Source organism: Anomalospiza imberbis, chromosome 4 (genome assembly GCF_031753505.1).
Source record: "Anomalospiza imberbis isolate Cuckoo-Finch-1a 21T00152 chromosome 4, ASM3175350v1, whole genome shotgun sequence".
Classification (NCBI taxonomy): Eukaryota; Metazoa; Chordata; class Aves; order Passeriformes; family Viduidae; genus Anomalospiza; species Anomalospiza imberbis.
The window spans coordinates 38,127,448-38,155,187 of record NC_089684.1 but is presented as its reverse complement, the minus strand read 5'-3'; the positions used below and the strand labels follow the sequence as shown (position 1 = coordinate 38,155,187).

At 37.8% G+C, this 27,740-nt stretch overlaps 2 long non-coding RNA genes across 3 annotated transcripts; one reads left to right on the top strand and one right to left on the bottom strand.

Moving 5' to 3' along the window:
* Positions 1 to 50: 50 nt before the first annotated feature.
* LOC137473413 (uncharacterized) lies at positions 51 to 27,740 on the bottom strand. Of its 2 annotated transcripts, none has more exons than XR_010998781.1 (5): positions 27,636 to 27,740; positions 25,385 to 25,540; positions 24,266 to 24,411; positions 5,303 to 5,438; positions 51 to 166 (listed from the first exon to the last, which is right to left on the bottom strand). It is a non-coding gene; the product is annotated as an uncharacterized lncRNA (long non-coding RNA). The 2 variants fall into 2 exon arrangements; XR_010998782.1 differs by lacking the exon at positions 51 to 166 and adding an exon at positions 3,766 to 4,370.
* LOC137473412 (uncharacterized) lies at positions 18,723 to 20,098 on the top strand. Its single transcript, XR_010998780.1, has 2 exons — positions 18,723 to 18,779; positions 19,784 to 20,098. It is a non-coding gene; the product is annotated as an uncharacterized lncRNA (long non-coding RNA).

Genomic DNA, 27,740 nt, shown 5'->3' with positions numbered 1-27,740 from the left:
CCCCAGTATCAAGGCTTCCCCAGAAATATTTTTTCACCACTGATGATTTCCCACATTTTAAAAGTATGTATGTAATAGTATATAAGTATAAATAGGAATACCTGTTATGCAGTGCACTGTGCATCCTGACTCCTTAGAAATCAATACAGAAGGCCCTCTGCTGATTCTAGGAACAAAACCACATTGATAACAACAATAGGAGTTCTGTAATGATGTAAATAAAAACTACGTTTTATGAGAAGGATCAGTAATTCTATATATAAATACGATGTGACTTGCATCCTTTGTTTGTTGCACCAGCTGGGAACAAGCACAACCTCAGGTGGCATAAATTATTCCTGAACACCTTGACTCAATCCCCTGAAATTAGTGGGATGAGCTGTTGTGTCCAGTCACACCTCATGTCCTTTTTGATTGAAACAAAAAGTTGACTTTTATGTGTTACAGCAAAGCCAGAGAATCAAATGCACATTCAAAATAAATTGAAATCTCCCTATGATAAATACTGTTACTTTTTACTCAAGGAACCCTGATGTTAGTCTTAAAATACTGTATGATACTTTAACTTGAGCATATCCTTCCTGAATTTTTTCCAGATTATTTTGTCAATCTTCATCACACTTCAAAATTGAGACATCATTTCTAGATTATTCAACTTCTTTTTCATCTTCCTTTTACTTGTGCATTATTTTCAGGGGGAAAAAAAAGCCTTATGCCTGCTGTCTGTTTTATTTGGAAATAGTCAGAAACATTTTGGTACTGGTATAACCAGTCAAACCCATTTAAGTGCAATTGACTCCAAAGACCAGCAGAGATAAGCAGGAGGTTCTGTAAACCACTTTAGTGTTTCCAAAGCAGATGTCCTGCAATCCTTCTGGCCACATGAGAGGCCAGGTCCTGGTGTGCAGTGAGGCTATCAGGAGCACCCTGCAGCAGAAAGTGGAGCTTAAGTCAAAGCTGAACTTTGCAGCAAGGCAGCTCAGGCCTTCTGGCACACCATCCTTCCTTGTGGTGATTTGAAAGGAAGGAGAGAAATAAGGGAAGGGTAGAGAAAGGAAAAAGGGAAAAGGGAAAGAAGAAATACTTTTGTGAACCAATTCTTATAGCCTCTAGTCAAATTAAGTTAAATTTTCGAAGGCCTGCCAGGTGAACTCAGGGTATCATGAAGTCCTTCGGAAGGCTCAACTTGTGCAAGTGCCAGCAGATGCACAGAGGACTTTTACTGCTAGTACTTCTGCTAATTTTTTCCCTTGCTTTCTCTATCTCCTCCTGTTGCTACCTTCTGCTGGTCTCCCAGCGCTTCTGCTGGAGACCTGCTCCAGGATGCTGAAGCAGTGGGAGCAAGAATAACAGCACTGAGGTTGCCACTTTCCCTGCTGTGGGAGCCATCCTGAGGGCTCCTGTGAGTTGTCAGCATTAGGTTATCTGGCATAACAAAAGTTCATTCCTGAAGATCCGTTCATTAGCATTACTAGTACTGTTTCTGCAGTACATCTGAATATCAGTACTTGAAAACACTTACCAATATGTTGTTCTCTCTCTTTCTGCACAATTCTTTTTCTTTTCAGTATCTGGTCACAAAATGTTGTACTTCCACATTAGTTGATATTATTTCACTCTTCATAAAATATATTTGTTCAGGGTTGTATGAAAAGCCCAACACTGAAGGCTCAGAAAGGAGCATATAAACAAGTCGAGTGTGCAGTGGCAGTTCCTCAGAAAGCCCATTCCATTTCCTGTCCTCTAGTCTTCCATCTGCTGCATTCTGCAGAGAGTTATGTCCCTGTTGAAGACAAGCCATAATTCTTGATGGTGACCTCCAAACACTCCTAGAGACAAGGATGTAACATGAGCAGAAAGCAATTATTTGAAACACAGTGCTGACACTCGATGCTATGACACCCTTGGACATATCATAGTGTTCTTTCTCCCCAGCTGGCAGAATTTCAGCAGAAGCCTAACACAGATTGTCACACCAAACAAGAGGAACCCCCAAAACTCTGCATTTCTGAGCACCTCCAACTGAAGTATTTGAAATGTGAAAGGAGGCTTTTGAGAAATGAGGTTTAGAAAAATAACATGACTTTACAATAGCTGTTATCCCTTTTGGTAGACTATAAGCAAGACATAAAAAATTTCACTTTCAGGTTTAACCATGACAATTTTTGGTCCTGTTCCAAATACATTGTATTTTTCTAGATACAAAAAACTTTATTCCCACCATTCTCAGCAAACAGAGGAGCTCAGAAAACATCACAGAGGATCCTACTGTTGATGGAATCACAGCAATTTTTATGGCTGAGCTTACATTTACAAGCAGGAGTATCAGCGGGGTCACAGCCCTGCTTCATGTCATGTGGCAACTGAGCAAAGTTGAACACACACAGACAGACATTTAGGTGGCCAGCTGGCACAGGAGGTAAGCACTGCAGTATCACTTTGCCCACCCACATAGACAGTGTTTTAAAACCAGTAAATAGAACTACAACAGTAGTTTTATAGAAAGGCCAGACCACAAATAATTAATCCATGGGATAAATATGCTTACATCAGAGAGAAAGGCAGAACTCACCAGCCAAACTTTACCCTATATAAAATTTTCTGGAGCATGTACGGTTTTCAAGTGTCATTAATTCAAAAAATAGAGCTCTGAAATTGTTGTTTCATGCAACCAGCTACACTAGCAGAAGCCTTTCTTGAGAAACATGCTATATTTTAATACCCAACTTCCTCTGCACCAGGGAAACAACCCTGATAACTGTCACACAGACAGTTTCCCTCAGAACTCACCTCATTCTACAGCTATTTCATTAAAGTGATGATGATTACAATCATTAGTGAATATGAAAGCTGCCCCTGTTACAAAGCTATCTCTAGCATCTGAGCATTTAAGGGAATTTAGAACACAATACAGGTAAGATATTAGGAAGTGTGCTCTTCTTTCTTTTCTTCTTAATTTCTCTTTCCAGCTGAATCAGTTGGAAAAAGCCATACAATTCTTTTTCATTATTAAATGAAAAAATAGTTTAAATTTTATGCTTTAAAAGTAATGTACATTTATCACTTGCATTAACCTAACTGTGACCTAGGCAAGTACACTTAGGACTATCTAAGCTTTAAGTTAAAAAAAGTAAATAAAAATTATATTAAAAGTGGATTTTGCCACTTAATTATAAAAATAATGCTCTAGCTTAATGTTCTTGTAGACAATTATGAGGAGTTTAATTCTTTAAAATATATGAGAGCTATTCAACAATACATTCCCTTTCTTTTGCAAGAAGAAGCATGATTTCAATAATTTGAACTTTACTTTATGTACAAAGGCCATGTCCCTTTCCTACATAACTACTATGGTTAACCCTACATAACTGCAATGTTCCACTATGCTGGCAGTAAAGGTAAGGGGGGGGGGGGGGGGCAAGGAAAGCTGGTTTTCTTTCCATACTGAGATGAAATACAAAAATTTTAACTACATTTTCCCCAATAAGCTGGAGTGAGGTAATCAAACTTCTGGTCTTCTAATTCCTTCCCATGGAATCTGCAAGGTTCACAAATGGTGTTCTGAGCCACCATGAGCCCCAGGAGGAAACAAGCAAAGGAACAAACTGGAATTAGAGATGCAAATACAAACACCTACCAATAAATCTGGGGTTTTTACTGTGTTTTGAGGTTGATACATTAAAAATACAATCCATAGTATAGAATTTCCTAAGTAACTCCCCTATGTGCTTCCATAACTTTTTCTTAGCTATTTTCCTACAGATTGTAAAAGAGCAAAATCAACCAAAAACCCAATAACTACTTTTTTTTTTTTTTTTAATCAAACTGTTTTGGAGACAGAACTTTATTAGACTACCCATACGATGTAGCTTAACAGATGAAAGTAAACACTTCTTAAGGCAATGCACAAACAGTCTGTATTTGCAGCCAGATAACATCAAAACTAAGAATTTAAGAGCATTCCAGAGAAGACTGGAGAGTTAAAAGACACCAAGAGTCACCTTCATAATGAATGAGAAAAATACAAATTTGGCTAGGGCTATAAAAGAATCCATAAGTCTCAGGACATGATCCAACCCATCCCACACCAGGGAATTAAGGAACTCTTAGTCTCACATGAGAACTAATAATGACTTTTACGGAATATTTCTTTTCCAAGCGATACAAGTCAATGGGCAGGATTTGATCCTGGCCAGATTGATGTACCAGGTACCCACACTGCTGATCCAAGTGTGAAATGAGGTCTGCATTTTTTTATGCCTGCTGGGGATTCCAGGCCCAGCAAACCTGCAGTGTGCTTTTCTGCAGCTGCTCCATGAATCCTGCTCATCAGATTTGCTGCATATTCCTCAAGGGATTTTAAAATAACTCTGCACAAAGAACCGAAGTTTAACTCTCCCAATTCCCAGGCTGAATCAGGAAGACTACCACTTGTAATTCTGATGGGAAAATAACAGAGCTAATAAGAGGGAGGACACAGAGTATTCCTCCACATACCTCTGCTTTTGATAGAGAAGAAATACAATTTCATGTGCTTCAACATTTCAGGTTTAGGCACAATTTCACTTCAGCCCTCATTTCATCTTTTCTTAGTTTTCACCTGGTTTTACTAGAATTCCTGAAGCTTTACTTCATGCATCTGCTCTCTTCCACTTTATCTCTCCGAGATCCCAGGTAGGGTTTCACTCCTGGCACGCCGCGCACAGCTACCGGAGCATGTTAGCAATTAGGGCAGCCCATGGGCTGGCTGAAAGGAGTGGGAGCTGCAGATCTCCACGTGGGATGAAAGCAGAGCCCTGTTGTAGCTGACACCTGGCTCTCAAGGACGACTTTCCCTGCTGGGTGTTTAGTCACACGAAAGAAAATCCTCTGCAGAAGCGCGAGGCTGTCACTGATGGCAGTCACTGGTCCCTTTGAAGTAAAGGGACACATACCAATAACAAACTGATAACATCTTTCACTTTCCCTTCCTGAGTTCTCTCCTGGGCCTTTTCCCTCATCTTTTTTCTCTTCCTCTCACTCCATTCCTCACCAAAGCCTTAGACTTATGGTTGGACTCATTGATCTTAGAGGCCGTTTCCAACATTAACAATTTTGTCATTCTATGATTTTTACCACTGCACTGCTTTCCTCTCTACTTTATGCCACATATGTGAAAAACTCATGTCTCCACCTGCTTTCCAGTTAGATTATGCATTTCTTTCTCATTAGTACACATCAGATATAATCATGGTTTTCAACAGAATGGGAAAATAATGTAAATGGGATCCATATGTAAAATACAGCTCAATGTTTAGCTTACCTATGTCATGAATTAAGGGACTCTTTTCTTTCCTCATCTGCTGGCAGGTTGTGTTGATAATCATCACACATGATAGCTACTATTTGTTGTATATTCTATTAAATTATCACACGTGCAATCAAGTTGGTGGTTTTCTCTGCAAGAGATATACATCACAGGAAAACAATATTTATTAAAAATCTCTCCACTTTCATGGAGACAATAAAAGTATCTGACTATAATTCCACCTTAATACTAACAAACTGAGAATGAATAGTGAAAAATCTGAACCCTCTACCAGTGACATGATTTTCAATACCAACCTCTTTACAGAAACATGGTGAGTTGAATAGCACAAGAAGACCATTAGGAATAGAAAAACTTGAGAAAATATGTTTAAAGAGGGATGTTTTCAATTCATATTTCAATATGTGTAGCAACCTCACCAAGTAGCACCTTTTACTATAACAGCTTATCCAGGTTTTCCCTTGAAATTTAGGTAAATGATGCTTAAAATACATACCTGCTTATTATCAACCTAATCAAATATGTGAAGAGTCAAAAAAGACCATTAGATCATATAGAAAATCTAGTGATGAATATTATCTTGCTTTACTTCCTAGAATTCTTTATTATACTTAATTTTGCTGGTTTTGTCCCAATAACAAAATGAATTTTGAATTAGGCATCTGATATCAAATAAAGGCTATTACACTATGCATACCTGAAGACATACTTGGTGAAAAAGTGTTTCAGTAGTTAAAATACACCTTAATATCTGGGTTGTCCTATACTGTACATCATACAAAATTATTTCAAGTTCAACACCTTCATTGTTTACTGTAATCCTTTCAATATTTGGCATAGAGAGAGTCAACAGGTCACAAAAGTGTCCTTCACCTCTACTGTGAAATTTCATTTGGGTCTGAAAAAAAGCCCTGAGCTCATGGGGTTGTGACCTCAGTCAGGAAGTCCACCATTACTGGTGTTCATCAGCAGGAGGGCAATGAGCTCCTCGGTCTCACAGCCAACCTCAGCAACAGCCACATCCCTTGAGACTGAGCTTTAGAAAGGGCAGCTTTACAGACCAATTGGTTAACATCTTTGTAAAAACTCTTCACAGAAAAATCCCTCACAGTGTTGTATGGCGACAATATTACATTTGCAGGTAATGGCATTTTGTCCAGCCTGAGTTGCTTTTTTCTACTCAAAGACACACACCTCTAAATAGATGCTGTTTCATCCCAGGAAAAGAAGATCAGTCCTGAATTTAAGATACTCTGCCCTCTAAGCTTCTTCTCTCCCTCTATTTTTTAGTCATGTTTAATCCACCTTGATATCATTAAACATCTCTCCTTCCTCTCCTAAAGTTCTCCCTCTGTAAAATGGAAATAGCAGCCCTGTATGTCAAAAGGAGATAAATGCCTTAATATTCTCCAGGTACTTTGCTGGTACATTGATGGATGCGCTAAATGAGGCTAAAAGTAAATGAACAATTCCACATTTAATTCCAGCCTTAAAGACACAAAAGACTTTGCAGTGAATAATGAAAAGAAAGACGAAAGTAGGAAACTGTCTGGAGTATGTGTGAACACGTAATTAAAGACTGCACCTTAATGAAAAAGGCAGATGAATTAGAACTGCAAATCCACTTAGTGTTAACACTCCTTGCTTCATAGAACTTCACAGAATAATGTACTTTTAATGTATTTATGAGCAATGATGTACAAACCTATATATATTTAAGTATTGAATGAGCAATGGATCCAGTCTGACTCAGGAGAGATTTACTATGTAACAACTACAGGAAATAAAATCTGGATGAGAAATGTCATTTGTACTGGAAATTAATTTCAAAACAGTCATCAATTTATTCATGGAGCTCTAATGAAAAGGATAAGTTTTGCTTTCCAAGTTAAAATTAGAAAAGTCATTATTAAAAAAAAAAATTCCTCACCATTACCTTAAACCCATTCTAACTCAGTCAAAAACTCCATTTATTGCAAACTGTAGCTTTGCAGGCATCGTTATTTCCCCACTATTGTGATAATTTACACAACTGCCACCCCACACCAAGCATTCCCTGTGGGTTCATTTCCCTTTTCCACTTGGTGATGTCCTGATGGCCCAGTGTGGGAGGAGGTCTTAGAAGAGATCTACCGGGATTACCATGGGAAACTACTGTGGTGTAGAGGCATGGTAATAAGATTCCCGCCATTCCCTATGTCCATCATTTGGTGTAGCCTCCCCAGTTAATGTCAGTTAAGCAATGGTACCATCCCAGGTTCTGGAAAGTTCTTTGTTCTAAGTTCTGTTACTGGTTCCCTCCTTGTAACCACTCCTTCCCTTATCTCCCATTGGTTCGTACTATCCCTATCCCTCCCACAAGATCTTACCTCATTGGAGGTATGTACCCCGACCCACCTCCTCTCTCTCAGATATAACCCCTATCCCCTCCTTCAGGGGGGGCTCTGAGGGCTCTGGTCACCCAGACCTCGGAGTCCAGGCACTCAGGGTAGCTCCCCTCTCAAGAGGTTGTCTCCCTTTGCTCCTTTTACCTTTTCCTGCCTTGAATAAACCTCTGAGAACTGCAGCGCTCTGTGTGCTGACCCGTCTATTTGTTGGATTCGAGCTTTAGTCATCTGGGGCTCCTGCAGACCAGCGACCGGCGGGCTTCCCCGCGGGACCTAGGTCCGGGACGCCTCAGCACAGTTCAGATCTGGTCCCCCCACTACGCACCCTGCACAGTGACTCACATTCGAGTCCTGCCCTGAGACTCACTGCAGGCAGGGTTGAGAAACCCACAGGGAAGGGACAACCACTTAATTTTTGTGTTTTTGTGGAGCGTGGCTATGACCCTATCACCCCTGCTAATACCTTATTTGATGGCTTGCTTGCCTTCCCTGAAGGTGTGGTGCCCTGGTACACCCTCTTACCCACAACGAGTCTTCCCTCGCAGGGAACTTGTACAGGGGAGGGGAAAGGTGAAAAGGAGACAAACACAAACCAAACCTGAGAGTATGCACAGCTACAGTCTTGGTACACACTGCGTCTTCTCTCTGAAAGGCTTCCTCAGAAGCTCCCTACCCTGCCCCTTCCCTCTCCCCACAGACCCATAACAAGGTGCACACTCAGCTGATGTTCATTCAGCTCAGTTGACTCAAAGCTCAAAGGAAGGGAGGGAACAAAGGGTAAAAGTAAAAAATAATGAAGCAATTGCTCAGTTAGTGTAATTGCATAGGCTTCAATAGGATTATGCTAATTTCCAGCAGCTGGAGTTGTGGCTGTATATTTTTATTTACTTTACCTCCTGTACTTAATTTCCTATCCTCCCATTTGTTTGTTATTTTCATGTTCTATGGTGGCTTCATTTGGAGTGTAACTTCCTTGAGGAATCATGGTGGGGGGTGGTTAAACAACCACCCAAGTCTAGGACATAAAATAAATGCATTCCACTAAAAGATAGGTAGGAGAAATGTGATAGGTATAGAGCCAGTATAGAACTGGAGCGCAAAAAATTATATCTATATCCACAAAATTTTCTATCTTGGACAAGTTTTTTCATACACAATGCTCATTGTTCCATTTCACAATTCATAACTTAAGAATAATATTTTCTTGGTCAAGTTTTGTATGAAATAGTCTGTGTATGTTTTTGAACAGACATGCTTTGGTTCCTTGAAAATATGATAATTTAACAGATGTGTTTCTTAATGATCATCATATAAATTGACTGTATAGCCCACTTCCCCACCAACTATTTGAGAAAGAGAGGGTGGATGACATACAAAATGATGTTTGGAAAGTATTACAGGACTCTTTGTTGCCTAAGCTACTGCCAGTGAGCAGACAGACCTAAAAACACAACAATTTGATCTTCCACTTTCAGAGCTTTTTCCTACTTCTCAAAAGAAGGAGCTTTGAGAGAACTGGTGGCTATTTTTCAGCTTTGGTGATCTCTTCTTCTTGTACTTTTTTCTCTACCAAAGCAACCAAAGGTCTAAATGAGCCAAGTTGTGTATTTTTGGTGAGAACTTTTTCCAGAGAAAACCCTAATTCGAGCTTTCAAAAGTTTAAATCTCTTGAGCCACAAACTAAAATACAACAAGGCTAATGACACAATCAGTTATAGAGACGCACTGAAATGCAATATAATACCCTGACTTCTATAATAGATCCCCAGAGGCCTTGCTGTTGTGGAAAAGCAAAAAAAAAAAAAAAAAAAAAAAAAAAAAATTATTATCCTCACCAACCTGTGACAAAAGTCCTCAAAATGTTTTAGGTAATAAACTGAACTCTGCTTCAAAGTTCTTTCTGAATAGTCAAGATGACATTGGTAAAAATGTTTTTATTTATATATAAATGTTCCCATTTTTTCCTTAGTAATTATAATACTTTAGAAGAGATTTGGATATCATTAAGTATTGTATAAATATAATTGCAAATTACCAGCTTTTTTACTACTTATTTAATATTTAGTAAATTTCATGGAATCAATTTTATCCAATTGTGGGGGGAAAAAAAATCCATAAAGCAGTAACAATTACTAGTCAAATAGTTCTCTTGGTACCAGCTGCACAAAATGCTTAGGACTAGGACTGAAAGGACATAAACCCTGCAATCCTGTAATGAAACTGTAATTACACCCTGACTGTTCCCAGGGGGAGGAAAGGTTTTTCTAACACAAAGCATCCCTGTACACGTGCAGGGGGGCTGGGAGTCAGCCTGTGCCATTACTCCATGGAAATAGAAATGTTTAATGTTATTTAATGTAATAATTATCTTCATGCAGATAGACACACCGGTTACTTCAACAGTTTTTGCTCTCACTCTCTCTGGCAATTTTTCAACTATATTCCTCAGATCTACCTATGAGCAGCTAATAGTGACATACAATAATGTATAAAACAAAACAGTGTTTTTCTCACCCCTTGCATTCAACTGTACTGTGCCTCCACCAGTCAAGAAGAAACTTCTGATCACAATCTGTGAAGAATTTTTTAAGATATAAGTTTTTACCTTGGAGTTTTATTATCTAGCCAACTTAATGATATAAACCACCATGTCTTTATTTCCTAACAATGGGTTAGGAAACAACAATGGAACAACTAGTCAGGTCAAAGTAATCTTGTTTCATGGTTTCTGTAACAAAAGTTGCAATCATTTTCTACAAGCCAAATCCATTATCAAAGTCCTGTTATTCAATACTAACAATGAATTTTTAAATACAAATAACAAAGCATTTTTACATTTTAGTGCAAAAACTAGACTTGTTAGGCAAACCTGCTCCTAACTTTCACATAACTTTCAAAATAACATATTTTCAGTTAGCTGGAAATATCAATGTATTCATTTACCAAAAAAAAAAAAAAATAAAATTAAATTGAGTATAAATCATTCTGTCACCCACATCCAAAGATTTTTGCTTATAGTTAATTTATAGTTAATTTTGCAGACCATTTTCATATAAATATACCATAAACATTTTCCCACTAGGTTCCCATTTCCTAAGCTACAAGTGCCATTCTGAGATGCAATTTACAGAATATCATCATGATAATTTGCACTGGCATGGCAGTGTAGGTGGAGGCAAGTGTGAAAGAAACTGTTTTGTGGAAGAGAGACTGATTGCCAAGGAATGTGGTGCTACAGTATTTTAATAAGAGCAGTCTAATGTCAGAAACTGGGCTATTTAAATGCTGGGTATGGATTAGATTTTTGACAGAAGAGTATTACTCTTGTTTTGCCAGGCATCTGTTGTTTCTAAGATTTTGCTTTAATGCTTGTAGATGATGTAAGGCTCATAAAATACTGCAAAACTCACCCATCTCCCTGGATCAAAAGCCCCAGTATTCCCCCTGAAATTAAGCCAGCACTCCTGTAAGGGTTTAACAAGGACAGTGGGTCAAACACTGAGCTGAAGAACAGAAGCTGAAATGGAAGTTGTAAAATTTGGTCTGGGGACTATTACAGAGCCAGTACTTAATGAGTTTAGTCCAGCAGTAAATCAGGAAAGGACCAACAGTGAAGGGAGTAAAGAGCTCAGTAGTGTCTATGGTGTTTTTCCTATACTTCATGAGATTTCACTTTCAGAGGCATTACACGAGATTAATTTGTTCAAACAAAGCCTCAAGGGATTTGCTCTATTATTCCTAGACAGGAAGAAGAGTCTTATTTCACCGGTACAGACTTCACCCAGTTTACAATTCCTCCAAAATATCTTTGCATACACATATTTATCTCTGTTTACTGTGGGAACCCTTTCCTTGAGAAAAAATATAAACAGCTTTTACCAGTAATTCATTGCAATTTATAATATCTTTATACTGTAAATATCTGTATTAAATGGCTCCTAAAATAAGTGACTTTATTACTGGAATAAAAATTTCTATCAGTTTTTGAAAGTTATTGCTCTTCTCTCAGTCATTTTGTGTAGCCTTGCATGTACATCTGATGATAGCGCTCATAAGCATCTTAGTCTTAAAATCCCTGGTGAGACAGACTTTTTTCCTGGGATGAAGCTCACCTAAATGAGAACAGACAGAACTGGTGAAGCAGGAGACAAGGAACGTAGATGTTGAGGGGTCTATTATGTTTGTTTTCATGTTAAACTTTTCAAATATTGCATCTTCTTGATCATCAGAAAAAGGTCAGTTATAAGTCCATCTTGGTACAGCCTGCACAAGACCTCTAAATGGTCCTCTTTTATATGGAAAAGTTTTATCCTATTTCATGCTTTTAGTTTTTTACCAGATGAAAACAAATCATAAAGAAGCCCGCAGTTCCTGAAACCATATTAAACCCAAAAATGTGATATGTTTTTTCCTTTTTTTCAAAATAGCAACTTGACTTTTACATCAGTAACAAACTGAACTGCATCGAGTTACATTTATAGATGACTTTTCAGGTTAAGTACAGGTTATGATGTGTTTATTCTATTTTTAGTTTAAATATATCATAATATTCCATTACAGGTATCATTAAATTCAAACCCAGTCCAATTTAACTGGAGACTAAAGAGTTTATTCATAAGTTATTTATCCCATTGTCAGCAGCATTTGTCCTATAATGCACTTATTTTTGCTGTTCCTGAAATCTGTGAAATAAAAATAGAACAAAAACTTAAAGAAATAATTTCTCCTAGAAATAATTTATCACAATGTAAATTTATATCACATGCATAAACCCTGGAAGTATCATTTAAAATGTGTATTCCCCAATTATTTTATTGCTGTCATCATGAATTATTTGGTCCTTTTAGCCAAGAAGTGAAGTTATCAATTAAATTAAAATGAGACCTCATCCCTTTTGACTCAGTCTGGTCACATAATTAGTAGTCATTTATAGACTCTGCCATTCACGGTGTCACTCCATTTACAGACTAAAATAGTGAGGGAAAATTAATGTCCCAGATTATTTTAGGCTGATATAATGTGCAAATTGCAGTTCCAAGTACAGTGATAATGTCATTTATGGGACAATTGTGTGGGAAAAGAAAATTGTTATGACACATTTCTATAAATCTTTTTACTGCGAGTCAAGTCAAGACAGGAGTCTTTGGATATTGAAGCTTTTCCAATTTTAGGAAACAATTACTTTCCTCTAATGATAAAATTAAGGGAACCCAGACTGATTCTTTAGAACCAGTCAAATATGTTTTAAATGCCATCAAATACAGACTGCAAGGTAAATATTACTTCAGTGTAGCCCACACCATTTTTCCTTGTCCTGCTAAAAGTTGAAAATAGATTCCTCACAGGAATGTTTTACATGTAAATTCTTACTTCTCAATGACACCAAAAGACAGAAATCCTAAAATGTTTAGGTCTTCTGTTTCTCTGTCTTTCTTAAATATAGAAACTTTTTCTATGTTTTTTTTTTTTCCTGTATAGATTACTAACTCAGCACTGCATGAATTTTGGCCCAGCTCAGAGGCCAGTAATGGCATAAATATATCTAAAGAACTGTTTAAATGCCTTTTAAATATCTTTTTATTTTCTCAGAGAGTGAAAAATGATTTGAAGTAGATTGCTGAACTTCAACAGGTAGATTTTGCCATATTTTAGCATTTCAAAAAGTTAATTAAAAATATGTCCTGCTAAAGAGACTCATCTGAATAAATATTTAAAACTTCAGAATTTTGAAACTCAAGTTCATATTCCTTATGCTTATACATTAAATGTAGCATAACTGGCATTTTATCACAGATCAGTTTACATTTGAAAAGGGATAAATGAAGCAAATAAAAAAATGAAAGGAGAAATATATTTATGAACTCTGAATTATATTTTCTTTAAAGTTCAGAATTTTGACAGTAAGACTATGACATGATTTTTAAAACAAACAGGGAAGCATCCAAAAAAATGCATTTTTCTTCCCCTTCAGATGGTATGGGGAAAACCCTTCAACAAATACATGTTTGCATTTGCACAACAGTTTCAGATTATGAGCTGCATTCTCTAGCTTTTACAAGAAACCGCTGTGCTTGGTGGCAGTATTAAGTTATTTTTTTATTGGCCTAGGATGCGTACTGGTTAAAGCAGAGCTATTTGGTGAACCACACATACAGGACTGTTTACCCACAGTTAATAGAGCACGCATTAATCACGTGTGAGCAGGACATGTAGACAGACTCGGGGCTGACTGGAAGCCCCAAGTTTACCTCCACGATCTGTAAATTTTCTCCAATCAACCACACGAGTGCACAAAAACATGGAAAGACAGATCACATCTCAATACTAAAGAACCAGCTCCCCAGATTTTTAAGCTATTTTTGACACCTTCTCCTTCCCAGCTGTGTTGATCTTACCGCTCCCTGAGTGGGCCAAAGGACGCAAAATTTTCTGTGTTCATTTAGTGACTACATAAAGCAGAAGAAACTTGGCACCATAAACTCAAAGCACTCTGGAAAAAGTACCAGTTACATTTAGTTCTAAATCAATAGACCTTCCAAATTATTGTTGAAAGCCCATGAAAAACCACAAAAAAGAGAAATTCTTCACAAACTGGAAAGAAAGGAGGGCAGAAGCTTTTTACATTATACACCCAAATATCCTTTTTCTCCTCCTGCCATTGTCTGCCACAGAGTTAGGAGCTGGATGGAAATGAGCCTGCAGTGCTAGAGAAAGAAACCCTCCACTGACTGAAGTAACTGCTGCAAAGTGGATGGGGACAAGACACACATGAACCTGGGAACACATCTCCACCCTGTTTTGCAGGCACCACTGTTTTGTTCCTTATATTTTTCTCTGTGGAGAAACAATTCAAAGGCTTTCAACATCCAACATGCCCTTATATGAAATTTATAAAGATGTACATGTTTGTCCTTGGCTTCACTCAGACAGTAATTACTCTGAATAACTCATAGTAGTTACTCTGAGTAATTCTTAATTTAAGGGTCACATTCAGAGATAAAATACTGTAAATAGCAATATTCATTACAGTAGCTTGCATCACCACAGTCCTTGATGGTTGTAAGACAAAAGAGGATCTATGATGCAAGACACTCTAAACTGATGCAAGACAGACTAAAATTGGTGTAGTGACAAAATAACCCAAAACAAGGGAAATACTGGATGTACTGTTTTATCTGGCAGCAGTTAAAGAATGTGGAATAGCAGATATATTCTATAAGACTGCCTGGAACACCTTCAGTGAGTTAATTCTATGTGCAATCCTACATGAATATTCACAACATCTTAGGGAAACTTTTTTGCTGTTTGGAAACTTTGGTCTAATGGCAGATTGTAAGGGACAAGCAAATTTTTCTAAATACCCAGAATGCTAAATTCTAGATGTGGCACTTTGAAATAGCTCATTAAAAGCCATCTCATTTCAAATTCAAGATATAAAAGCTTTCATTTCTGGAATGCCTGGGAAACTCTCCAAATAAAACCCGAGGTTGTACCATCCACATTTTGCAAACATTTCTCAATGTTCTATGCTTTTTTCCACAAGTATGGCAGCCAAATAATCCTCTACAAATTAGCAACAGCCACTCATCCAGAAAAATAAAGTTAATGTTTTGATATGTCAGAACTTCCCTTTAGTGTGAAGCTTGGATAACTTCTGGATTTTTTTATCCCAGTTCCTTGCCCTCTAAGGTACCACCCAGTCAGGCTTTTGGGCAACCTTGTGGGTGTTTGGGTCACATAAAAAGAAAATTAGACCCTCTGCTTTTCGTCTTACTGAGAGCTTGGGACTGCAGTCCTTGCTTTTAATCTTGACATTCCAGGATGTACAACTATTGTTCTCCTCTGAATTTTTCTTATAATTTGCCAGGGCAACGGGTATTTGGACTTCTGCATGGACTTTAAAAGAAGAATAATCCCAGGCTCGTTCCCACTTGCATTCAAGCTAATAAAACATTTGCCATAACTTCAGTAGAGTGCCAGGCCCTCAAGGGGGACTTTCTCAACATTCAGCTTCAGTTTTGAAGTTCCACATGGCTCAACCCAAAAGTTGAGTCACTGGGGAGAAGCAATTTCTTGAATCTTTACACGCTGAAATACACATTCCAAAAATTATAGAGGCCAGTTTAAAATAGAAATAATTTTGCCAAACGTGCCATGCTTTGACCTCCGTTTTTTCCATGGTACCTGCACTTTATTGTGCCCTGGGCAAGTTCAGGTGTAACTTGCTGTTATCACAAGAGGATTCATTTAAACAAGTGTGGATGGGGATTTATGCTGTCTGGAGAAGTCACTTTCAAGCAAAAGTCGTTTGTTCAACCATTTCCACTTCAGTGCAGGAACAGGATGATGTCCCCTCATGATGCCAAGAAAAGAGTATGGCTGCTGTGGCAAGGGTGAACAACTTTCCCAGGGGAAGCTGACATGTTCTTTCTTTTGCAAAAACCCTAAGGACTTTCTGAAAAGGGACGCAGTATTTGGTGAAGCATTAAGGACTCTTTGGAAAATGTGCTTTGCTTCGTAAGAAGCTACTCAGAATGTGGTTCAAAATGTGTTTTTCTAACTAAAATGAAATGTGTGGAGCATATGAAAAAATACAGAAACCCATGAAAGATATCTTTGTTAAATGTCAGTGATATGTGTCTGTTATTTTTCTGTCTTGCAAGCTAATAAACTTAAGACCAGTTGCTTTACAGACAGGGTAGTTATTAGCTCTCAGTGGAAAATAATGTACCACAGGGAATTTACAGTATAAGAAGAATGCTCTTAAATATTTGGAGCCATCTGAGCCACCCAGGTTAAGTGTTTTCTGGCAGTAGAGGTGTTATTGTTGCCATAGCCCTGCCACATGCTGTTATTCTCCCAAGTAAAATGTAGTTTTCCTATTAAAGACCTCTGCTTAAGTCCATGATTTCCTTCTCATACCCAGGATGGAAGAGATGTTTTTGAGGAGTGTGCAAAAAACCAAAAAGAACAAAATTGCTATCAGTATTTTAAATAAAGCAGGTGGACTCCAATAAAAAGGCATTTAATTTCTGACTGCTGTCACAGCAAATAGAATTGTTGAAGGAATATATTACTGAGTAGAATGACTGTAAACTTGTTGCTTCTGTCTTTCAGGAAAAACAGAAGACACCCAACCCCAAATATAAGACACTACAAAACCAACTTTGTGAGGAGGTATCTAATCCTAATGGCTTTATTTCTCTGGAATGGAACCCTATTTCTGCTATTCTTTTTCTTAATTGTAGCTTGAATCTAGCTAATGAACATCCAGATTTGCAATAAGAACAGCTACTGTTGCAAACCCAACAGCCAGACTGTGTGGTGATTGTCAGGATTATCAACCACCTTCCAGACAGAAAAATAAACATGAAATTGGGTTTTCAAACCCCTTAAACAATGTCTGGCTATACACATTCTTGGCCTTATTCTCTGCTTTTAATAATGTAAATATAAAATTATTCTGCATTAAAACTTGACAAAATTGCTTCAGCGCTTATTCCAGGGCACTCATAGCAAATCTGAGGTTTTATGAGTGTAAGTAGATTAAACCTGCAATATTATTTTTAGTTGTGTAGTTATTCATGAGGAAAGGGTTTTTTAGATGCAAACCAGGTACAGACCAGCTGCTTTGTGTATCTGTGAAAGTGGCCTCAAACTGAACAAAAACATTGCAGATACCCATCTCTGAATAACAGCATTTCTGTGACACACAATTCCTCCATGTTATCCTTGCACAATATTTTTCCATAACTAAATAATTGGTGGGCTCCTCAGCTGAGGTCAAACCATGAGTGTCTGCCTAAGCAGAGCCTCCACAGGGCATGTCATGGCCAGGTTGGGAAGCCAGAGAGTGCAGACTGCTCCTTCCCAGGTCCATGGACCATCCTGGGATAGAGGGAGCCCACTCCCAGCCCCTGCTACATGCTGACAGAGCCCTACAATAGCAGCACAGTTAGAAAACCAGCAAATCCTGCCAAACAAAACAGGCTGTTTGAGACAAGGATTGTAAATCCCAGTGGAGGTCAGTGTCTCCTTGACCGTAAACAAACGATAATGATTAATATTAACACGTAAATTCATATGGGGAAGGGAAGAGATGCCTTAAGGAAAGCTATGATGCTCAGCCACAGCCTAAATTTCATTTCACATATCTCACAGTGATTTGCACTTAGCTTCTGAATAAAGGCCGGAAGCAATGTTTGATTGGAAAAATATTATGCAGCCAGAAAGCAAGAGCTGAGAGAAAGGCGCCTACAGCACTTGAGACTAGGGGCTGAAAGTTGCATCTGATGGAAAAAATGAATGCCTGTTGATCTGGAGCAAACATAATGTGAAACACGTTTGCTGAGTGAGAAAAAAGTTGCTTGGGCAATATCAAAAGCAGCTGTGGTGTGACAGTCAAAAACCAATTAAGTAAATGTGACATGGCAGCAAAAGAGTCCATGTAGATTTGGGTCTGTGACGTTACTGGAGGGGACAGGGATGTAGGACTGTCTCACTGAGCTGTAACTGTGACAACAGCACACGGGACCTGCCAAGGGTGAGGAGAAATATGTGTATTCCTCAGATTCTGTGGATCTTCCTTTTATAATTATTATAATTATTTATTATATATCTCAGATTTCCAGCTGATCAGACACATCTCATACTATGAGGGTAAGTTAATAACACATGTAGCCATGCTCACCTGATATTTACCTAAGAGTGTCCATTCCCTGCATTTCTTCTTGTTCTTCTTTACACCAATCTTGAAAGAAAACCCCAATCAAAATACATAACAAAAAAAAAACAAAAACAAAAAAAAAACCACAAAAAAACAAAACCCACAAAAAACTGCTACAAGCCAAAAAACAAAAAAAAAAAAAAAAACACAACCAAACAACTGATAGGCAATTTATTCTGCCAGACAAGAAAAGTGTTAGACTGACTGTGCTGTGATTTTCAATTCTGCAAAAATTGAATAAAATATCTATAAATTTTTACTATCGAGAGCAGATCTACAGGCACCAGCCTATTCCTTTGCAGGAATATGCAGTGGCTGCAGTGGAATGGGTTTCACCTGCTTCTACCTGCTTTTTGAGGTATTACTAAAATAAAAAATTACTGGCTTGGCTAAAAAGACCAGATATTGACACGCTGATCAAAGACTAGGTGGGTAAAACACACTGAATATCAAGATTTTGCAAAGTGGCATTCAATGCGAAACTGCTTTTTGTACATGAAAATACTGGAAAGCCAAAATGCAAACGCAGATAACAAAGTTTATGTCCTTTCTGTCTTTTTTGTGGGTTCCTTCTTGAACAAAGAAACTAGTATTCCATTTTTCTGGGTATTTGAATAACATAAAATGTTTCACCAATGAGTCACTGTCAAGAGACTAGATGAAAAACCTTAATCATCAAGAGATAATGCAACAAAGCAATGCAAGTTTATGTTGCAGATTATTATGTAGGAATTTCAACATACTAGGACTCTTTTTCAAAGTCTGCTTACAATAATTCAGACAAACATGGGCTTTTTCTATGTCCCAGATGGCGTGAGCCATTCTTTTTCCTGAAGCTTCCTGCATTTCCATAGAATGGAAGCAACTTTCTTTCAAGCCTCCCTGACATACTCCCACCTTTTCCTTAAGGGAGCACTTTGGGATGAATGGATGCTTTAGTCTCCATGACCGCCTCCCTCGGTGGTGCCACTGTGACTGCCAAGAAGTGACTGACGTGAGCTTTAAGTGCCAGGTGAAGGCCAGGAGAAGCCAGAAAGACACCAGGGATTCATTCCACTCTTAGTGCACATTCCTGCTGCTGTTAAACTGCCTGAACCAGTGACCTGCAGCTAATGCATTCAATAGGCCGTCTGCTTAAGTCTGACCAAGCTATTACTGTTGCAGCCGGGCTAAAAAAAGTACAAAAAATAGTTTGAATATGTATATGATCTTTTAATGACCTCCTCTATTACTAATGCCTTCAGCCCACTTGCTTCCAGGTCAGACTAATGTCTAAAGCAATCATCCCAAACAGCAATGGGTTATCTTTGGTACCTACAAACCATTCCACATGGTGAGCTTCCCTTTTTTTTTTTCCAACAGCAGCTGGGAAAGTAATTTCTGGTGGAAACACAAGGACACAGTAAGCTTCAGCACCACCAGGACTGCATTAGGCTCTGTGGTTAACTTGAACTGCATGGGTTTGGATTCCCTGTCTTAATTCTGAACCCACAACATAAGGGGAGCATATTTCCCTGCTCCCACATCATTATTTGCAATCACTGTTATCCAAATAATCTTGTTCATAGATAAAAACTGTTTCAAAAAAAACGTTGGAAGAAAGACAATAGATCAGATAACAATAGACTGGCTAATCATTTAGGAAAACTAATAAAATAATAGTGACACATTAATAAACCATTCAGACTCCTGGCTCATCAAGTGTTTGGTCTATAAGCTACAACAAATCCAAAATCCATCTGCTGAATTCTAGTGACACTGAAATCTATAGGAACTCTTGATTCTTGTGTAGGGTGACGGGTCAGTTCAGCGAGTTCAGCCAAGCACTAAGGTCTGAATTTGGCTTCAGGAATTCTGACATGCCTCCACTTCCAAGGGATTGCAAAGGTTTACCAAGCCCCGTAAATAGCACAAGGCTCTGAGTGAGCAAAGGACACAAGAAGTACCTGCATTAAGTTTTAGCAATAAAAAGCTTGTTACCTTCTGCCTTACATAGATTTTCTACGTGACAAACATCAGAATTAAACAGTTGCAATATTCAGCACATTTTTATCCAGATAAATATTGAAAACATATTTAATGCAATATTGAAGGGATTACAGAATTCAGAAAAGGGAAAGTCTGACTAATGCTGCAGCTGTGCAGCATTCCAGTGAATCCAAGCCATTGCCAGCATTTATTAGCCACTCAGCCTCTGACAATAAACAATCTTCAGCTCATGATCATATATCCAGACAGATAGATGTACGGTATTGCCTACACAGACACATTAATGCTGTCCTGTCTATGTGATTACTTTCCAGCAATAGCTTTAGTTCAGTGAGCCTCCTTCAAAAGGTGAAGTTCAGTTTTGATTTTATCTTCTTTAATGACTGTAAACAATTACAGTATAACATGTCCTGTTGTACATTTACTTTTGTTTTCTGGAAGAATTACTGAGGCCTGAAGTATGTGAAGACTGTTCCGGACTCTAAAATGAAGACTTCAGCCATTTTACAAAATCAAATTTTAGGTTGGAAAAAGGTTTTCCCCCATAACATTTGGAATCAAACCATTTAAAATTATGATGGTAACTTCAATCGGAAGCAGGTTTTTATCCACTGGAGTAGGGGTTTTATCCACTGGAGTAGGATTTGAAAAATTAAACACCAGTGGAAATGTCTAGGCATGCATTTCTCAGGGAAAAGTACAGTATTAGAAATACCAAATAAGTAATTGTGATACTATCCCATTAAAACAGATGAAGAAAAAAAACTCAGGGATTTTTTTCCCACCCTTTTGTGGGACAAGTAACATGAGTTTTGTGAAGTCTCTTCCATTTTGGCATGCATTCCACACTGGATTCAGATAACCAGACACACGCGGGAGGGACTCAAAGCTGCCTCTCTTATCTTTGGCCACCACCACATTATAAACTTCAGTTAAGAGCTTCATTTATGTTTGGTGTCTGGTGAAGGTTCAGAAGAGGAAGCAAAGAGGGGATTGTCATTAACTAAACAGAACTTTTCAACGTGAGAGGGTTTTGGTTTCTTGAAATACCTGCTCTGCCAAGGACATGTTCAAGGGTTTATATCGTACAAGCCAGGACACTTGCCTTGACATACAGCATTAAAACTGGACTAATACTGGCCAAGACGAATCTCCAGTCTGAGAGACTGTTCTGAGAATGGCCTAAACAAGAAAACAAGAATGCTTTGCAGAGGAAGAGCCAGGGAAATGATTCAATGCTTCTGATAATACAAAGCAGAAAGTCACACAAGAGAGCTTCTCATATAAAAATATGTATTGTTTCAATACACAAGATAAAATAATTACTTGGCCCTCTTTCTCTTCTGTTTTAGTAGATGAAGAATGACATGTCACCAGTATTATTCAGTTATAGTCTTGTCAAAGTTCAACATATCAGAGAAAATATCCAAAACACTGAGAAAGATTTTGTTGTCAGCTGGAGAGTGTTTTATTGTGGTACCTTGCTATGATAGTTTTATAAACATAGTCCAAGAACAAGTGGAAAAAGCAACAGATTCCTTGCAATATATGGAAGGATTAGGGTAAGAATAATACATCTATTTTCATTTTTCCCCTGTGCTGAACATTCCAACATTAAATAAAAAGGGAAAGTATTTTAGAAGCGTATTTTTCATTAACATAAAATTTTCCATTCAGTGCAACCATCTCTGGGTTTGCACTTAAATTTATCACTTAAAATGATCATTCTCAAAGTAGCCTTAGGTGGTGAGGATGAAAACCAGTAATAGTAGGACCGAGCACCCAGGTGGGGACCCAGCTAACAAGAATTCATTCCTGACCCCATCACATTGGTCTAAGCTGCCAGACATGCAGATTCCAAAATTGTTGCAGTTTGTCATGCATTTTAGGACAAATATTTGGAGGCAAAACAAACTGGATGAAGTTACATGCTTCTGACTGGAATAGGCAAGCAGCTCAAACAGGTCTAACTCATGAACAGGATAGGCAGGCCTAAGTAATGATTCATCACTCATCCCAAATTGCCAATATTTGTTAGTCATTACATTTCAAAAATGATGGACCAGGAAAAAAGATGGACCTATATGTCCTGGTCCATACCCCAGATTTACAAAAATTGCAGTTGTATGGGCTTTGATCCTCTGACCACTCAGCCAGCAGAGCAGGGATTCCAAGCAACTGCCACAGGGAGGTGAGAGACAATTCTGATCACACTGAGCCATTGCTGAACTGCCCCTGCAGCTCAGCTAGGGAGTAAGAGCTCTGAGCTTGGAACTGGATCCAACAGGTATGAGACAATTAAACACCGGGGTTGTCCCACTGCTCTTAGATATTTTTGGTAAAACAAGCATTGTTACGATACCACTTCAACCCAAACTTGCTCAGTGGCCCAAAGGTGTCAGGTGGTCAACCAAAAATGGTCAAAGTTATGGAATCATAACAAATTGTTCCATTGATAGCCCTTGCACCCTCTTCCATTAATGACTGAAGAACACAGGGGAATTACTGAACATTAATTAGTTGTGAAACTCCCAACATAGCTAATGACTCACATTTACTAGAATTTCACTATTTCAAACAGAATTCCACCACAGAGAAGCAGGATATCACCCCTGAGTTCACATCAAGTTCAACTTGCAAAGCACCATGGTACAGTATGTGCTGCTGGATGTAACAAAATAAAGAAAATGACTGCAGCTAAACTGAGATTATGGAACCTGAGAGACTTCCTGGAGTCAATGATATCCAACTGAAAACCTACCACGGTGGTCTGATCCAGAGGACATTTATTACTGTATAAGGAGCACAAGCCCAAGAGACTAGACAAAATTCAATAAATACATTTTTCATTTATGAGTAGGGTGATAACCTGGACAGTCAACTAAGATGTTTTAACAAAAAAAAAAAAAATTTAAAAAAAAAAAAAATCGTTCATTTCCCTGGCCTTTTGTTAAATTTTTTTGATGCTTCACAGAGGTTTAGGAGAAGCTGCGGTCAGGGATCAGGAGCTCAGATGCAACTGCCTGCAGGTGATAGTCATATAAAAGATAAAAGGGCTATAGTACCATATGGTAGCCAAGCAATCAGAAGGAACACTGGTAGAGAAGAAAAGTAAGGAAAAACAGCCTGAGGTACACAATTCAAGTTGTATGTTTCCTTTAAAAAAAGATACAGAATAAATCCAGCTTCTTTGCCATTAGAAATTACTCTTCCTTTTATATAACACGTGAAATTATGACAATTAAGGTAACATCTACAGGTCAAAACAAAAACTGCAACAACTTCTAGATTGTCTTCTCCAGAAAATAAAAAGGATAACTTTTGCAACTAAGAGTTTTAGTAGAATGTGCTTTCAAAGTTGCATTCTAAATAAATGCTATTATCATGAAACAGTATTGGCTTCTTTCCACTCCTGAAATCAGGCCAAGTATTTAAACATATAATATGGTTTTGTCATAGCCACTCTAAAAACCCAATTCTTTGTATTAGGCCTTTCTCAATGAAATGCTGCTGAGATTCTCAGCTTGATCTTCTAATTATTTGGTTATGAGCAGAGTTCATCATGGTTTAGATATCAACATTAGTTTAAATTAAAATTCTGTCTGATTCTCAGAATAGTCCTTAATTGTTGAATGAAGGAAGTAAAGGTTAACCAGGACTGTTGCAAGGAGCTGATATTTTGTCATATACTGCTCAGTGGTTGTTTCAACTCTTTTTATGCATCTGCAGGATAGCACACTTTGATAATCCCACAACAACAAATTGTTTGAGGACTCATGGCTGCATTTCTGTACAACATCAAACAAGGTTTGCACAGAATTTATCCCTTTCCCACCTTTATCCCCTTCTTCCCACCTCAGATTAGGCACCTGCATTGGAAGACAAGCCACTCCAAGCACCTTCTTATGGCGATTCAGACAACTTGTATTTCAAGGCCTTTTGGAAACTCCCACATCTTTCCAATTCATGAGCTTCAAGCTGTTACGTCCCAGGAGAACCCTCTGGTTAAAAACAGATGGAATTAAACAGGCCAAAGCAATGATACAAAAAAAGTCTTCCATTTATTTGAAAAGTAGCCTAATATTTTAATTCTAGATCTTTCTCATCCCCCTTCTTAACTGAGATGAAAATTTCTCTCTAGCTAGCAGAATTAATTATTGGCATAATTTCTTTAGTGGTTTAAAATTATGTCTTTCAGTAAACAAGCATTTAGGCAGGAATTTATTACCAGTCCTCTTATCAGATTACATTTTCTGTGAAATTCAGTTCATTGAAAAAATGCCCTGCTTGAATTTTGAGCACTTTGCAGCATTTGGAGTGAATTTGAAGATAAAAAACAAGATACAAGCAGCAATGAATTTCTGTGAATTTCTTATTTCATTATAAGAAATTAAATGCCCTGCTACAGTACTTTGTGTATATTCTGAATAAAGAAATCTTCTTAGATTGAAATAAAAAACAAACCAAAGATCAAAATACCTACCCACAGAAGTGTGTTTCCTAACATAATAAGGAACATTAAGCATATGTATGTGACTTGGTGACAGTCAATAACTTCAGGAATATTGCTTTTTGAATGTCTCTTTATAGTTCTGATGGAAGCTAGAAATATTATTACAGGTCAAATAATATTATGCACACATTTTTGGGCCTACAAAATGGGTGTCAAATTGAAAGACTGTATTTTTTCTGATTTAGCCATTAATTTCTTTATTAAACAAAAGCTGAGGAGGCTTCACACTTCCATAACTGCATTCCATAAGAAAGAATTTTTTCTAGATCATGGGATTCCTTCCTATTCCCAGTTTTAAAGCAATATAAAGGCATATTAAATGAATTAAAGTAAATGAAAGTCATATAACATTAAATAATACTTCATACAGAAGATTATGTCTGCCATGGAAATGCCAATCAAAGGTAAATGCAAGGGGAAGATGTCAGCTGGGGTAGCTGATAAAGAAAAGGCAGAGTCACTTCAACAGTCCGTGTCATTGCAATCAAGAGGGAATTCTAGAAAATCCTGCTGCTCCAGACAACTTCCCCACGGGTTAGCAGGCTGAGTCCCCAGCATGCAGTCGTCTCAACACAAGGTGGGAATCTCTGAACCAGATCATGCCTGTGGCATTAAGTCTTTGGGGAAAAAAACCCCAACCAAGCAACCAATTAGAAAACAAACAAACAAAAAAATCCCACCAACCCATTTTGTCTGAAAAATAAAGAATCATGTCTGTGGTATTAATTCTTTAGGGAAAAAAATGCTACTTCTTCTGCAAAGTGAAGCCATGCTGAAATGTTGCATCAAATAGAAGTGATTTCTGTCAAGTTAAACACTGCAGAAGACATTTCCAGAGCCTCATAAGGACCACAGATAACCCCTTCCCATTATTGGGCTTTAAGGCATCCAGACCCCACGTTAGCTTTGAAAATTTCAAAGTTGATGAGGGGTGTTTGTTCAAATTCCTGTTTCATTTTTAGAGGGTCTCTTATGCCTCAGTTGAGTAAAAACAGATTTTGTGTTCACTTCAGCAGGATTAGTTTCCTTCTTGAGAGAGGACTAACCAGGATTCATGTCTTCCTACTGTTCTCTAGTCAAACTTTATCAAAAAGTGTAACCCCAGAGCACTGACACCTGATGTATCCAAAACAGGGAGACATTCTGTGCTGCTCTGACCTCATCACATCCTGCTGAGAACCACCAGGTTAATCCAGGCTAAGTGAGACTGTGATGTTTAGAGCAGATCTGGTTTAAAGCAGAATATTCATCTCCAAAAGGGATGAGAAGAAGTGTCCAGAAGCATTATTTACAAATGAAGATAAGTGCTGGCTGACTTTTCTGCCTTATGCTTATATCATCTAATTACTTTTGCACAGCCTTTCACTCTTTCATGTTCCAAGTCTGGTTTCTGCTCGAGCAATTCACATCATTCTCCTTCCTATCTCTTAAATATTCTTTCCCCTCCCTTTAGATATGCCATTAACAATCCTAAGTAAACTGATGTTCAGGGGTTTATATGCTCAGTGTTACATAATTTCTGCTCCCAGTTTCCAAACAATTTCTTTTATGGCTGTGAGGCATTATGCTATGATGAGCACTCTTTTAATGGGATCATCGAGACCTCCACATCAATCTCAAAGCACCCCAAAACCAGTGAGAGCAATGAATCTCAATGCCTAAGTTCTATAATTTGGAGAGAGGGCCATCTAGAACTATTAAAATCTTTGAACAACAATGAAAACAAGTGAAGCAAGACCTAAGATACCAGACTTCTCTGGCATGTCTAAGGGTTCTCTTTTACAGCACATTAAGTTAAATGTTCAAACAACATGGTTTATGGCTTGCATGTGCCGTTAAAAAGGGTTTGTATGTGACATAACCCTCTCAGTCTCTGCATCTGCAAATCCAAATCTTTAAAACGTCTCTTTTCTTTGATCTTCCTAACACGAGCAAACAATTCTCTCAACCTCACTACCTACTTCCTTCTCTTGCTTTTTCAGTTAGCTCTGAGTTTCAGTGGCCTGGTAAAGTTTCATAGATTTACCTTATGTAAAGGACACTTCTTAAGCTCAGATCGAGGTAATGGAATATAATTTCTCAAGCAAATTGTCTGATTAGAGAGTATTAAAAAATGACAAATCACTCTCTTCAAGAATTGAAACATCAGCAGGTAGCTGGCAGAACAAATTATGTTTAATAACAAATATTTGCACTCCACTGTCAATAACATGATTTAGGAAATAGATTGAAAATGTAATGTAAATCTTTTTTGTATCCATTTTTAAACAAATCTTTACTTCTTCTTTACATAAATGCATATCTTATCCTAACACTAGTTTGTAGAAACTTCATCAGTACAAGGGGAATCTTTGATCTGCACAATTACCAATTACATAATTAAAATCAGAAGAATGGAGATGCTTTGAAGATTTATTAGTAACTTAATTTATTCTCAGTTATTAATTTTCATTTCCTAAGATTTAAAAACATGAAACAACAAAGTGTGCATGTTGGCTCTGCAGTGGTCTTTGAACTAACAAGCCTCCTATGAGTTCCAAGAAGTATATTTCGGGTTATTTAATACATGGGTTCCTAGGAAAATACAGGCAGAGTCTGTGAGGGGTGGATTTTTGATTTGTTGCAAACATTTATATCTATATTTGAGGTTTTATGAAAAAAAATATAGATAAGTTCTTGAAGATTTTAACTACATTTTCTCTTTCAATTTACTCTAAAGGTGCTTTTTATCTGAAGTAAGAACAGGGTGGATGCTAACATTCCAGTCCAATCTCTTTCTTCACTACAATCTTTTGCATTGAGGGGAATTAAATATAA